Here is a 16,582-nt window from a genome sequence, read left to right as displayed (position 1 = left end):
TGTATGCTTGCTTCTTAGTAAATATTATGTATGAAGCTGTGAAAACAGGGGAGACATTTTTTGGTGGGATTTTATAGGTGCCAGGCAACAAACTATGCTAACAATACACCAAAGATGTAAAACGTATAAAAACGTTTATTTACACAATTTAAAAAAAAGAGATGTTTGGCTTTACAGGCATACCCCACTTTTAAGTACACAATGGGGTTTATTTACTAAAGCTGGAAAGTGCAAAATCTGGCTCAATTCTGCATAGAAACCAATGAGCTTCTAACCCCAGCTTGTTCTATTAAGCTTTGGTAATAAAACCTGGAAGCTCATTGGTTTCTATGCAGCAGTGAGCCTGATTTTGCACTTTCCTGCTTTAGTAAATAAACCTCATTGTGTACTTAAAAGTGGAGTATGCCTGTACATAAGTTATACAGACACAGAAATACATTCACCCAGTTGATGGAACAAAGGGTCACTCAACAATAAAATGAGGTGACAGCTCCCGACATGTTTCGCCGTTTTGGTGATTCTTCAAGGGATGTTAACTTGATGTGCAGCCAACTGAAGAAAGACGGATACTAACTGGCACACAGAGTCATCAACCGAAATAGGGAGGGAAAGAGCCCTCCCCCAGACAGGGCCTGTGTGTCAGATCCTGTCTAGTGAGGAGAAAATATGAATACAAAACTAAAACTAAATGTGTATATATATATATATATATATATATATATATATATATATATATATATATATATGTGTGTGTGTGTGCGTGTGTGTGTGTGTGTGTATATGCATATGTATATATATATATATATATATATATATATATATATATATATATATATATATATATATATATATATATATATATATGTGTGTATATATATATATATATATATATATATATATGTGTGTGTGTGTGTGTATACACTCCCCTCAATTTCCATGCACTTCCCCCTCCTCTCCCACTTTCCATAGGGATCCTGCACACCTTTTCGCAACACTATTCCCCTTCCCCTTTCCCCCCCTCCCCACCCCTCTGTCTCACTGTGTCCCAACCTCTTATCCCCTTCCAATCCCCCCATCTTTCTCATTTCTTTCCCTCCTATATTATTTTTTCCTCCTCCCCTTCTTTTTTCCCCATCCCCCATCTTCCTCATGGCATTTCCCCTTTTTTTCCTCCCCCCTCTCCTCTTCATCCCCTCCATCCCTTTTCTTCCCTTGGTTTCCTCCCCCCTCTCCCTTCTCCTTACTCTCCTCCCCATTTTTAACTGTACTTTGCTAACATCCCCTGAGGAAGCCCTAAATGGGCGAAACATGTTGAGAGCTGTCAACACATTTTATTGTATTTTATTGTTGAGTGACCTTTTGTTCCATCAACTGGGTGGATGTTTTTCTTATAACTTAGTTTTGCCAAACATCTCTTTTTTTTTATTGTGTATCGTGTAAATAAACTTTGTTATACTTTTTACATCTTTGGTGTATTGTTAGTATAGTTTGTTGCCTGGCACCTTTAAAATCCCACCAAAAAAACTCTCCCCTGTTTTCACATACTATTCAGGGATGTTGGTGCCTCAATGAAGACACTGTCACCTACCCATACAAAATTGCTATGTATGAAGCTGTTTTTGCTAAATTATGTGCAAAAAAGTAGGAGTTGCACATAATTAGTGAAATAAAGCTTTACCTGATCTACTTAAAGTGATTGTAAAAGTATTTTTTTTTAAATAACAAACTTTCTTTTTTTTTTTTTAGGGCCCATGCCAGTGCTCCTGGCCCCTTCTTTGTCCAGTGCCCTCCATGGCACGCAGGTTCCCATGGGGGGCACTTATGCATGCTCACACTCGAGCCCCGCTACTGGGTCCATTGACACAGCCAGCGGGACTCAGACCCCCCGATCCCTCATCACTAGCTTTGATTGACAGCAGTGGGAGACAATGGCTCCCGATGCCCCAGCAAAGCCAGCGAGACTCGGAAGTGAGGGGAGAGAAGAGCTGCACGTGTGCACGGCATTGGTTTGAATGAGGGCTCAGGTAAGTAATGGGGGGGTGAGGGGGATGCCAACACCTAAACATTTTTATCTTAATGCAAGGAATGGATTAAAGTAAAAAATGTTTAGGCTTTACAACCACTTTAATAAAGTGCTCTGTTCCTTTAGTCCCTTGACCCTCATCGGCAGCGGCAGAGGCGATCGCGTCCTGTCAGTAGCTGGGTATGGAGATGAATGAGGGTAAGATGGCCCCCATCTGTCTCCATACAATTGCTGGGCGGAAGCAGTGTCAAAACATCACTTCCGCCAACAGCTCTTAACTTTGTATGATTATTTCTGATTTTAGGTGCTGAAAGCGGTACAATTATTTTGCATGGAAATTTGGCGTTTTACATTGTAGGCCTGCAATTCTTAGGAATAACTCTCTTAAATCTGTTCAAACCAGAATCTAGTAGACATCCCAGGTATGATAAAGTTTATAATATAATAAATAATGATAATAAACAATAATAAAAATGATTCAATAATGTAATCAACTCCAAAAACACTGAAAATTGCTCATTTGCAGAATTGTCGCTGTCATTAGATTTAGTGTTTGATGACGAATTTCCCCACAAATGGCTATCGCTCAATTCTGCAAGTGATTCTAATTTATTGTAACACAATGTGGTTGACTTAATAAATCAAACACTAACAGCGCTTTTACTGCATATTCAGAGAACTACTATTCCCCTGCTGTTCCCAATGTGCAGTCCAACTTGATTTGTTGCAATACTCCTATCTTAGTAATTGCTAACAACCAATATGCAAACTTAGAAAATGAGTAAAACACAGTCCAGCACAAAAAGGTCACAGAGTTCTTTCAAACAATCTGCGTGACAGCAGCATGCAAGATAGAAGTAATCATCCCGTGTCTATGGATGTAAGCGAAGTCGATCCTACACCTTCACCATTTTGCACCGCAATGTGTGTCCACACAGATGGCAGCTTACCAGAAGCAATCTGCTTTAGAGCCTATCTTTTTAATCCCGCTGTGTGAGCTCCTCCTTTCTGCTCCTGTCTCCTCCATTTTTATTGTGCTGTCCTCGTTGTAAATGAGCATGTAAGAAATGCAAGGGGTCTGATATCGTGTTATACCCTTTATTAACAGTAACCCTCTCCCCCCTTACAAATGCGCTTACTTAAAAACAATTGGTTAAAAGCATGTACAAGGGTTGTCAGTTATACAGATGGAACATCTCACCGCCAGGCTAGTTTCCTCGTGCGTCACTGCCTGTCACTGGAGTCCCGGGTATTCGACTGCTGCTGCTCAACCTCACTACTCGCGTGGCCACGCGCTGACGCGTTTCGTGATTACGTCTTCAGAGGGCGTGATTATAATTTATTATCACGTTTTCTAGTTGGTCTAAAATCACTTTTGACATAAAGGGACACTTTTTGGTTGCTATGGACAATCTCCAAATTCCAGGCAGATATAAAACTACATGCAGGTCACTGGACAGACCACTAGGGACAAAGAGGATGTGTATTTTTTTTTATACAGTACTGTAATCTGTAAGATTACAGTACTGTATGTGTTTTGTGTATTTTAACTTTTTTGAATTTGACGCCGATCTCCGCTCCCGTGCGTCGTAACGTCGCAGGGAACAGAGCTCGGCGGCACTCGGCACTGTGTGAATCGAGCGGAGGAGCTTGCACACACAGCGGGGAGGACATCGCTGGATCCAGGGGACAAGGTAAGTAACTCTACCTGTGTCCTCCCTGTATCCAGCGATGCGATCCTGAGTCTGGCTCGGGGTTACCGCTTATGGTACTGAAATTGCAGCCCGAGCCAGACTCGGGATTACCGCTAGGGAGGTTAAAGGACCATTTTTTTTTTTAATAAGTTTTTTAAGTGACAATTTTTTCTGATTCTGATCTGAGGCCATTTTGGCCCCAGATCTCATATTTAAGAGGTCCTGTCATGCTTTTTTCTATTACAAGGGATGTTTATTTACATTCCTTGTAATAGGAATAAAAGTGACTATTTTATTTATTTTTTTAAAAACTGTAAAAATTAAAGGTAAAATAAATAAGATTATTTTTTTTTTAAACACACCCCGTCCCAACGAGATCGCATGCAGAAGCGATCGCGTACGTGAGTAGCACCCGCATATGAAAATGGTGTTCAAACCACATATGTGAGGTATTGCTGTGAACGGTAGAGCGAGAGCAATAATTCTAGCCCTAGACCTCCTCTGTAACTTAAAACATGCAACCTGTAGAATTTTTTAAATGTCGTCTATGGAGATATTTAAGGGTAAAAGTTTGTCGCCATTCCACAAGCGGGCGCAATTTTGAAGCGTGACATGTTGGGTATCAATTTACTCAGCGTAGCATTATCTTTCACAATATTAAAAAAAATTGGGCTCACTTTACTGTTGTCTTATTTTTTAGTTCAAAAAAGTGTATTTTTTCCAAAAAAAGTGCGCTTGTAAGTCCGCTGCGCAAATACGGTGTGACAGAAAGTATTGCAACGACCGCCATTTTATTCTCTAAGGTGTTAGAAAAAAAAAAGTATAATGTTTGGTGGTTCTAAGTAATTTTCAAGCAAAAAAAAAACTGTTTTTAACTTGTAAACAACAAATCTCAGAAAGAGGCTCGGTCTTTTAGTGGTTAAAGTGGAGCTACTGTACAGTGCATTTGTGCATGACAAACCAAAAATTCCATTTGTTTATTTTTAATATGCAAAGCAAACTCCCCCACCCATCCATGCCTCCATGCTTTATTTTGTAGAGAAATCACTTTAAACCCCCCCCCCCCTAGCATTTCTGGCTGTGAGCATTTTGAGTAAGGGCAGATCATAGATGTAGCATTTATTTCCTGGAATACATCTGCCCTTAGCTCAGGCATGCAGGCAGGAGGGTGGGCTTAGCTGAGAAAGCCCCTCCTCCCTTCCTGAAGACTTCTGGGATGTATGATATCATTGCCTAAGCCTGGAAACCAGGAAGTAAAAGAACATTTAAGTAAATAAGATATACTTTCCTATCTATTTACTAATACTAGCAGCAGAAGGATTAAAAATAGTAATTGTTGATTGTTTTGCTTTAATTGCAATGAAGTTCTTCTTTAATTTCTTGGTGGATCTTGATATAAGGTTTTTATGAAAAATTGTTGACATTATTTGTTGATGTTCTAAATACTTTAATCTGTATTTTATAAAGAAGAAGCAGATCATTTAGCTTGATATGCGCAATAAAAAGCTCCCTATCAACTATGATTTTAAGGGTCCTTTCACACTAGCCAACTCCAAAGTTGCGTGATTTTCATTTTGACTTTGATATGACTTTGAAATTACTTAGATAAGACATTTACACTCTCTGGCATTGAAGTCATGTCAAAGTAAGATCAAAGTAGTGCAGGAACCGTTTCTGATGTCGTAGCGACTTCAGTCGTGTCAATTGGAATGGCTCTCATAGAGATACATGGCATTTTATATGTCCTGCGACTTGAGGTCTCCCAAGTCGGATCCTAAGTCACACAAGTGTGAAAGGAGCCTAAGGGATAACACACTGCACCATAGAAAATGGCAATGTATAGTCAAAGGTTCACAATAAGAAATTAAAATAGAACTATAGGCAAAACGTTTTTATTTTGGATAGAGTAGAGAAGTTTTATAACCCCCTGTAAGGTTTTAGTTTTGCCATCTTTGTCCCATTGGTGAGATTTAAATTCACTTCCTGTTCCATAGCCAAAACAGGAAGTGAGAGGAAATCCTTGCAAATTAAGGGAATTTCTTGGGGACTTCCAGGTCACCAGAACTAGTGGCCCTATTGGAAGATTTCCCCTCTATTACTTTTCTGGAGACAACTCAAAATGAGTGATTTTTCTTTTAGGTTCACTTTCAATGATATTGGTAAGCATGGCAAATAGGAAGGGAAAATCTCCCTAACCCGGACACAGACAGCAATGAAGACTGACAGGAAGTCAAATTTCTTTCCACTCTATCCAAAGCTAAAAAAAAAAAAATTGTTTCATACTTACCGTAATTTTCTTTTCCTGGTGCCTATCCATGGCAGTATACCTGTGGCAAGCTCAGCCTTGGCTCCTCCCTGGTGACCAGTGAATATTATAAAAGAAAAGGATTAGTATACTCCCACTTCTACGTAATATAGCATGCAGAGGGTGGGATTGTAATGCTCCCATGGATAGGCACCAGGAACAGAAAATTACGGTAAGTATGAAACAATTTTCTGTTTTTCTAGTGCCTCCATGGCAGCATACCTGTGACAAATAACTAACTGAAATGGGTGGGATGATGCATAGTAAAAGATATTGAAAAAGGATTTAAAATAGGCAAATCCTGGCATGATAGCCTGTCTGCCAGTTACTACAGATGAGAAAGCTGTCGAGCCTACTCTGTAACGACTCGTAAAAGCATGTTGGGATGACCATGATGCTACACTTTAGATCGTTTTGAAGAATACGTTTGCTCTGGCTGTCCAAAAATTAGAAAATAACTGGGTGGCATACAGCCCAATGAAGAGGGGGTTCTAGATCCCTAGACCTGTACACCTTCTTAACCAATTTGATTATCCATAAAACTAGTGTACTAGAGTAGGGATCTGCAAACTATGACTTCCCAGCTGCCGCAGAACCACATGTGCCATGAGGTATTTTAAAGCTATGATATTCACAGACATGACCAGGCATGATGGATACTGTAATTCCGGTTTTGCTTTAATAAAATTGGAATCCTATGCAATTACGCTATGAGTGCCTGCCTCTTCTATACATATGAGGATAATCCATGGCTTTGAAGCACCACAGAGGAGGTGATCATCCAGGATTTAGCAACTACATCCACCTCTGCTCATCCCAGTAGGAACACAAGGTCCGGATACCACAAGATTTCATATATCAAGTAGGAGGACCATTCCAGACATATCCCCACTTTATTCGATTTACCCCTGCAGGGGTATGAGGATCTGGTGAGTTGGGAACCGAAGTGGGGCACAAACGTCACTCCCCGTTGTTTGCACAAGATTTGATCTAGGAAAGATCTTTGCACAAGTCACCTTGGATATTTTTTGCACTTTAAATAGCACTATAGACTGGACTTATATATCATTATTTTGCATGAAAATAATTTTTTTGCTGTTTACATGATTTTTTTTTAATTCTATATATTATATTCACTTAAGCTATCCAATTATATACCTCTGGATGTACATGTAGGGATTAGTACATCCTTTACCAAGTGTACACTTACTCACTCTTTTGGTTTGATGCAATCCTTTTTGGTTTTATTTTTATTTCTGTTTTTATTTCTATTTGGCTATATTAGATTTCATTAAAGGTTGTATTTAGGATTATAGCATCACCTTTCTGGATGCACACACAGGGATTTACCAACACTTATACACAGTCAGCTACTGTATCATACATGTAGTATGATATAGTTTAATAGGATATTGGCTCATTACGCACAAATCACACTTTCAAATAACGCTAGCACTTAATTGTGGTTAATGGTTAATCATACCTGGAGGTCACTCTCCAGGTTACAGGCAGCGCCACTCACCCCTTTTGATGAAGAATTTTTTTTCAAAATCGTCGCTCTTTTTTGTTTATAGCGCAAAAAATAAAAACCGCAGAGATGATCAAATACCACCAAAAGAAAGCTCTATTTGTGGGAAAAAAGGAGGTACATTTTGTTTGGGTACAGCGTTGCATGTCCGCGCAATTGTCAGTAAAATCGATGCCATATTGCAAAAAATGGCCTGGTCATTAAGGGGGCAAATCCTTCCGGTCCTTAAGTGGTTAAGCTTAATGCAGCAATCTGTATCTTGTAGCAACCACTGTCTCCTATGGCAACAAATTCTCTCACAGTATCCTACTGTAGCTCTTCAAGTTTAACTCACAGTATCCCACTGTAGATCCTTCAGCTCAGCTCGTTGTCTTTCATTAGACTTCTTGGACTCTTAGCCACCCTCTGGATTCCCGAGCTTCACCCACAGCTAATCACTGTCCTTTATCTTCAAGCTTTACTTACAGCTACCTGCCGTACTCCTTCAAGCTTTACTCACAGCTACCCACTGCCTTCCCGGATGAGTCTCTACTGAAGCTTTCCCACTACTTTGCAGTCCCCGGATAGTGAAGAGACTGATCTGGTACTCCTTCAGAACTTCATCCCTTCCAAACTTGCCTCCAGTAACAGGAGTGGTGGTCCTTTCGTGGCAAGTGCTTCTCCTTTACCTTCGACAATGATCCGGCTCCCCTCAAGCCGAGCCTCTAACACATACGGTTCCACCCCAGGCTTTGAGCTTAATGCGGTGTTCCGCTTAAAAAAAAATTAAAAGTCAGCAACTACAGCTATTGACTTTTTTAATAATCGGACACTTACCTATCCCAGGATCCAACGATGCGGGGGATCGAAGCCCCGCTCATCTCCCCCTCCGCTTGGCGGTGCTGGCATTTTAACTGTGGGCGCATGTGCGAGCCACGCCATGCGCCCTGAATGGCATCATCTGGGACCTGTCACGTGTTCTAGATGATTGAAAAGAGGGAGAGTGGAGAGGCAATCTCCCTTTCTTCACCAAGGGAAGTGACATCAGGAGCTGAGTCGCCGAAGGAGGCAGACTAAGAGGCACCCCCTAGCAACAGGCATTTAGAGGTGAGTTTTTTTAAACACATTACTATTTTTTTTTGTGGTGGAACTCAACTTCAACCTTGGCTGCTCCTCCTTAGCCAAACCCAAAACTGATGGATAGGCTTTAAGCGGACCTAGTAGCCAGCATGCCTGCTGGATAGGCCTCAGGCCTAGCAGCCAAAAGCTTCTTAACAGTCTCGGGCAGAAAGAACCCTGATCACCTGACTCCTCCCAAATAAATAGCCTATCCCAGCATACACGGTGGTTAAAGAAACTCCTGCTGATTGGCCGAGTCAACCTAGTTACCCATTACCTGAATTTATGGTAATCCATCATTGTAATGTCAAATGCAACAGTGCCACCTATTAACAGAAGAGAGAGACTACCCCAAACACAGACTTAGGACAAGAATCAGTGGATCTACCAATTAGCCAGGCTAGTTACCATCTAGCACAACTAGATTTATTAGCAGCCCTGTTTAAGGCCAGGGTGCTACAGAAAAAATCCAAATCTATTTTGTCTGCCTAATTCAGAGGTCCTGGGCTTTCCTTCACTTTCCTCTGTGCAACTCAGGGGTGGTGATCAGTCCTACAAAGAGCCCGCCTCAAACATCTTTAACTTACAGTATTGTAGGCACTCACTCCTAATACAAGCACATAGAGAGCCAAATGATAGCACTACACAGGACCAGGATAAACTGAGTCTATGCTCAAAAAGACATACAGCTATATATTGTTTGGGAGTACATTTGTTGTTTCATTATTGAAAGTCTGTTAAAAGCTGAACTTATCCTTTTCTTTCTAGAAAGAACACACTACACAACACTGCACACTGTACAAAAAAGCAGTGCATATAATTTATTACTATAAATACGTGGTTGAACAATTACAACGAAAACATAATATGTGACCTTTCAGCCAATACACACGATAGTTCTGGAGATGCACAAGACTTTGTGGTGTTACAAAGGAAACAGAGATGGACCACCTACAAAAATCTGTTGAGTCTGCTGCTTGGGACTTCACCCAGATTGTACAGTACCGACCTAGTAAAGGCCACAATGGAAGTTAAATAATAATAACATTTAGTGATGGGACACACACTATGGTCTGGTAAAATGAAGGCAAAATAGAATGAGAAGTCAGTGTAGGTCAGCTAGAGTTGCTTGCTTTCTCTTGGTCTTGTAGGTGGCCCGTTCATGTGGTTTCCTGAATTGATATAAGTGGTAATGGGAACTTTCATAATGCATTTTGGATTTCCTACTTTCTGTGGGTGCCAAGGCTTTTCATTGGCTAAAAGACTATAGACTTGTTTGAAGTGAAACTTCAGGAAAACAGTTTAATGAGAAGCTGATATAGTTGAAATGTTCTTAATGGTTAAGTATATTTACACACAAAGTACATTTACCTATTGCTTCTCATCCAACCTTAACTAATACCCCCTTTTGCTATACCCAACTCCATACTTACTGGGTTCTAACAGCCACTGTTTACATCCTGCGAGTCTGGATGCCCAGTAATATCCCATAAACTTCTAAGCAAATGTCTCCCAGGAGTCTACTCATTCTATCGGAAGAAAGGTTTATAGAAGTCTGTTGGGTTCTACTGTGCAGTGGGAAGAAACTACAGTTTGGCTAGATGTAAAAAAAGTGGTGGGCCAAGGCTAATAAAATTTGATAAGTATGGATCTAGGGCATTGGCAGATGGGATTTGTTATGGTCAGATGTGATAAGAATGGCCAAGTATACTTTGTGTGAAATTATACTTACCCTTTAAATAAAATAAAAAAAATAAACAAGATCTTTATTAAATTGTAAAACATTTATACTATTTATTGAATCTCTACTTCATTATAATCCTTAAGGCAACACTTAAACTCCTTAAAGGATTTGTTTTGGAAACTGAAGCTGGCTTCCCTAGGCTCAGACCAAAGCATTGGCTCAGCCATAGTCTCTACTTTATAGACCTTATGAAGAAATAAAACAAAAAATGCAGGAAGGACAAGGTCATCCACTTTAAAGGTGAGGAAACTGAGGAAATAAGTCTTCCATTCTGCGGCAAACTAATGACATCATATATATATATATATATATATATATATAAAATATATATATATATACACACACACATATATATATATATATATATATATATATATATATATATATATATTGCTGCTGCTGTATGTGGTGACATGTGGGGAATGTATTCATATAGACTTAGTGAAGGGTTCACTTTAATGAATTAATTAATCTTGCAAGAAAGGTCTGTGGGTCACAACATCTAGAAAAACTTTTTAAAACTAATGTAAAGGGGCTATATAAACAAAACAATAAAACAAACCCCAAATTTGCCATATTAAGCTTCATAACTGTTCTGCCATGATGCAGTCAGCCAGGAGCAAAAGCCCAATGAGCCTCACACTCACATATGAGACACGCCACATGGGAGAAAGGGATAACATTCCAATTATGTCAAAAAGTCCTACAAATTTATTTATGGACAGCACACATTATGTCCTTTCATCCTAGGTCCACCCCTCTAATCTGTTTCACCCATCCAGGCAACATTTCATTTTAATTCATTCATCAGTCCCTTAGTTTCATTAGGCTGCCCTATGCGTGAGAAATGTAAAAAAGATATTCCAGACTTTTTTACAAAAATGTGCCTCGCCAAACTGCATGATGCTGCGTCACCATGCAGTTTGGAAAGCGTGAAAACACAATGCGTTTGCAGATGCATAAGTGTGCCATTAACAATTGATGGCACCGCCTCCCATCTGGTAAATGGCAGTTAATTTCTCTGTGTGTGAGGAAAGTGTGCAATTTTTTGCCCATGTTCCCTACATGCAAAGGTTTGAACCTAGGCTAACACTCATTGTCAAGCAAAAATACTTGTCATTTATGTCTTCAGTCTGACACAGCCCCTAAGTTAAACCATGATATTAACAGAAAAAGAAAGGAACACGCAGAGCAATACACAAAGATTCTGTTTCTTGAAAATGCCTAAATTTTTCATTTTAGAGCTTCGAACTGTAATAAATTTTCCCCTTCTCTCATGCTGAGACTTTGCGCAGGTACCCAGCCAGAAAGCTGAAATCATCATTCGCTGACCACCACCAGAGAGTATTGAGGGAGTAATCTGGTTACACTGGGAAGCCGAGACGTAATGATACACTTAAGGCTGTGTAAAATGACCCTACTGGATTAGCTGGTGCTTGGACGACATCCAAAATGCTCCCCCATTAATCTTCATCCTATACAGAAGAGAACATAGAAAGTCAAATGCTGAAATGTGTAAGTGGAGAGTAAGTGATGTGTAGAAATACATTAGAGGGGAGTAAAGTAACAAATGAAAGTGAGGAATAGATGGATGGTGATTTATAGATGGACAAATGAACAGATGGACAGATGGACAACGTATCTTCTTAGTTTATATGCTCCTGAGACCCCGCCTTTTCATGCAGTTCATGAAGCGTCAGTCATTATCTACTTTTTTTCAAAAATTGTTAATGTATGTAAAGTAATGTTAAGCTAAAGCTATACACCCATACATTTTTTTTGCAACATCTGGTCAAATAACATTACAGGTTTTCTTCCTTCTTCTGTGCCCTTAGTCTAGAATACTGCAGAACACATAATTATGACTCCTTGGGCTCATAAAAGTAGTTTGAATAACACTGGGCATCATTTGACCTGGAAGAGGGCTGAGGCTGGACCACAAAAAACACATTGGGACTTGCTCTGTGCTAACATCCACACCACTCAAAACAGACATATATTGCAGTGAAAGAGATTGAGAAAATTCAACTAAGGGGAGTGGGTCTTAATCCAGTGGATATTAAAAAATAATGACTTGTTGACACGTCCCCAGGGGGTGGGTTCTTGATACCTTGGGCTCACAGGAAGTGGCTTAAAGCTAAAGTTTAGGAATGGCAATTTTTACAGTTACATTGGGCCAGCTTGGGCTAATGTATGCATGTGCCATATCCTTGTGGAAGGTGGAAATCACTGTAGTATGTACTGCTACTAGAGTGATCCCCACTAGCTTTCAGGTCCTATGCATTGCGAACACAGCCCAGATAGCAAGCAATTGAGCTGCAAGTTTGAAAATGACTTGCTAAGCTATTGCTAGACTTGCCAGGCTTCACAAGTTTGTTGCACAATTGCAACAAGTCCACATTGCATGAATCCAGATCAACTTTCTTTACAAACGTTCTGCAAGTCTTTTGCAAGTTCTGGTTCAGTTATGTTGTGCAATAGGCATCCCACCACAGTGGTCACGGTGACTTGCAGAGCTTTTGCTATATACTCACCACTGCAACTTTGTTCTTGCTAGAGGCTTGCAATGCAAACTTGCTACAAATTGGAAAGTGTCAACTAGAACTTCAAGTGCTCTGCAAGTGTACAACTTGCCAGTAAAAATGTACAGCAAGTTAACAAGACTTACATTTCAACACTGACACACGTGTGGCAAGTTATCCTTGCTATCTGAGAGGAGATCATTCGGTTGGCACAGGTATCATTTAGAAAACACTTTGAAGTTTCTCAGTGAATGCTAAGTTTTCTCCAGATGAAGAGGTGGGGCCAGGGCCATTTTTAAGGCAGGGCAAAAGGGGAAGCTGCCCTGGGCCCTGTTATTGTTGTGGGGCCCAAAGCAGCTGCCTCATACTTGCCAACTAATGCAGTTTAAATTTCCTTGTCTCTTGCTGTGTCCTGATAACTCAGTGTGAAGTGCTGCTACTAATGCTGCCCAGCTCTGCTCTATTGTTGTGTGCAGATGACTCAGCAGACCCTGTGTTTACATGTAAATAACCAGCATTCATATGTAAATAGCATCAGCATTCATATGTAAATAGATGCATCCGGTGGCAGAGACAGGTAAATAAAGGCAGCATCCATATGTATAGCATGACCCCTGGAGTGAGGAGATGATGTGCTGTAACCTCTAGCAACGAATCAGTGAGAAGTATTACTGTACAGTAATCTCAACAAGCAGAAATCATGTGCTGTAACCTCTAGTAACTAATCAGTGAGCTGTAATGTGTGCTGTAACCTCTAGCAACCAGTCAGTGAGCGGTAATGATACGCTGTAACCTCTGGCAACCAATTGCAATAGATGCCTGATCTGATTCAGTAAACTGATTTTTGAGTCTAGCTGCTATTTATTGTATGTCTCAGAGCAGGTGGAGAGCAAAACTGCATGGGGGGGCCAAGAAAAGTTTTGCCCAGAGTCCAATCAATATTAAAGATGGCCCTGGACGGGGCGTTGATATCACAATCTTCACCTTGTCCAATCAGAGAACATTTTGAATTATTTGAGAAAATGCAAAGTGTTCTCTGATAAGCTAGTGGGGATCACTGCAGTAATGAGATCTCACAGGTATGGTATAAGAAAATAAAAATATTTGAAATATAAAAAAAGCTGTTAATTTGCCACACGTACCTGTCATCATAACCCATTTTGAAAACTTCACAACACTGTGCAAAAATCTGAAAAGTTTAGTGGTTTGCACTGTTGCTTTGTAGTTTTGCTCTCCTTGGTTCAGTATCTGTTAGGACAATTGGTTCAGTATCTACATGTAGTTTGTATGCTTTTCTTGTGTTTACGTACAATAAGTTTCCTCCAGATGTCTACTAAGCTCAAAAACATATGGGTAGATTAATTGACTTAAACATAGATGGAACCCACATTGTGAATGAGTGTGGTAGGTACACTAAACTGTATACACCACTGCCCTAGTGAGTAATGAAATAAGGTCAGATGTTCTCTGTAGGGCACAAATATGTTTACAATATTTAAATAATTATATCGAATTTTTGCAATAGCCTAAATGTTCACTTTCAACCATAACATAAGAAATATTCTTACGGAAAACATTTACATGACTGAAGAAGTTTACATCATTCCCTGAGCAAAGAACTCAACAGAAGCCAAGAAAAATATCAAAGATCCTTTACAGGGTCATTTATAAAGTATTAAATGTTTTATAGAAGCTCTGTGACCCAACTGAGCATTAGCCAGCCATGGAAAATTCACAGGGGCTGTTTCATCAATCTCAGTGAGGGGTAATGTGGCCTGTTCTAGCATGGAGTCCCACCATAATTTATTACCTGAAATTCTACATCATATCTTGAAACACATGCTATGAGGTAATGAGGTCTCTGTAAAATATTTTCTTTCTTGTTCTTGCATGAACAGACCTTGGTTCCACCAGCGTCCGCCATACTGTATGCTTTACCCTGGAGAGCGATGCTCAATTCGGCGGAGGTAACAATTGCTTCTTTCGAGACTTTCAGTTTCAGAAAGAAAAAGTGGTCACTGCAGTAAAATATAGGTACTATAAGTATAACAATACCAAAAAATAATTATTATTGTCAGTTTGATCTACGCCAGGTAGACTCCACAGCAATCAAATGGGTAATGTACAGATCAGATGTGTAAAGTGCGGGTATTGCAGCTGTTCTTGCACCAAGAGGGATAATAAGAAATTAAAAAAAGAATAGAGAGCACCAATTTTGTGCAATAAAAGGATAAATGTTTACTAGTTATAATAAAATCATTTTACACCCACAAAGGTTGTCAGAAGAAGTGCTTGTAAAGAGGCACAACACAGGTCGAAAAGCTTCCAACTTATGATTAGAAGGTGCTAGTTGGGATGAGCGCCCCCCCTGACCATACCGAGCCACATGCCCTCAACATGGGGGAGGGTGCTTATTGGCAGTGGTGGCGCTGCTTGTGATGGGGACAAGGGCCTCTTTCCCACAACCCTGACCGGTGGTTATGGGGGTCTGTAGGTGGGGGGTTTATCAGAATCTGGAGGCTCCTTTTAACAAGAGATCCCCAGATCCCAGCCCCCCCATATGAATTAGTATGAGGTACATAGTTGGGGTACAAGCTGAAAATTGATCTGAGCAAGAAGGGGGAAAGTGCCTTGTATTGAAGTGGTTAAGGCGTAAATACTTAACTTATTCTTTGCTCTAGCGGGCAAAGTATTGCCAGCGGGCTCCAGTATTGCAACCAATCCTCCCCAGCTGCTCTGTAATTTCAAGCGCCTCCATTCATTCTCCAGCCTTTTAAACGTTCAATATAGGGAACATGTACCTGTATTGTACATGATGCCAAAGCTTTGTCTACAGACCAGAGCATAAGGTGGAGGAGGAGAGTGCCGGAGCTTGTGGGAGCAAAAAATTAGGTAAGCAAAACAAACATTTCTGAAACCCCATAAACACAACAAGCAATTAACCCTTTTAATGCGGGGGGGGGGGGCACTACATGGGTGGGTGATCTTAGGTCTTGATATTGGGCTTTAATGCTAGTGACCAACTGCGTCATATATGTCATTTTTACTTTTTGCCAATAGGTCCACTTTTAGGGTGATTTATTCACAATTGCTCTGTATTTTTATCTTTATGGAATAATGCGAAACATACAACAAATGAATGCTTACACAAAGTTTGAACACTCAGCTTGATGTCATCTGGTACATTCAGGTAATCTCTACCTCTTTGTCAGTTCCCTGTACATTATTAAAAAGGAGCTGCAATCAAAGATGTTTCAAGAATTCCGGTAACATTTTCGAAAGCTGCTATGTCACAGCTGATGTCTGAAAGCAATTAAAAGTTATCACAAAAGGCAATGATCTACATCCTCATTCTGTTTGATGCTAGTCCCTGGTCTCCATCTGATCTCTATGCATTATCTCTGTAGGTCCCCATTCATCTTTCCTTGTAAAGGCATCCCACTTAGAACTTCCCAACTGCTTTCCTAAACAAGCTAATAAATGCCAGCATCGAGCGCTGACTCAGTTAAACAAATACATATCATCTTTTGATTCCCGAACATTGATGACTAATCTTTTCGTGGCTTCATCAAGTGACAAACTTGTCTCAAAAAGTGAGATGACTTTGATATGTTTATTGGATAACCCTTGAAAAAAGTATGCAGAAATTACAGCTAAAGTGGAACTCT

The sequence above is a fragment of the Lithobates pipiens genome, unplaced genomic scaffold (genome assembly GCF_037356315.1).
Source record: "Lithobates pipiens isolate NorthernLeopardFrog02 unplaced genomic scaffold, aLitPip1_a1.2 Scaffold_19, whole genome shotgun sequence".
Lineage (NCBI taxonomy): Eukaryota > Metazoa > Chordata > Amphibia > Anura > Ranidae > Lithobates > Lithobates pipiens.
This window is presented reverse-complemented; position numbering follows the sequence as displayed.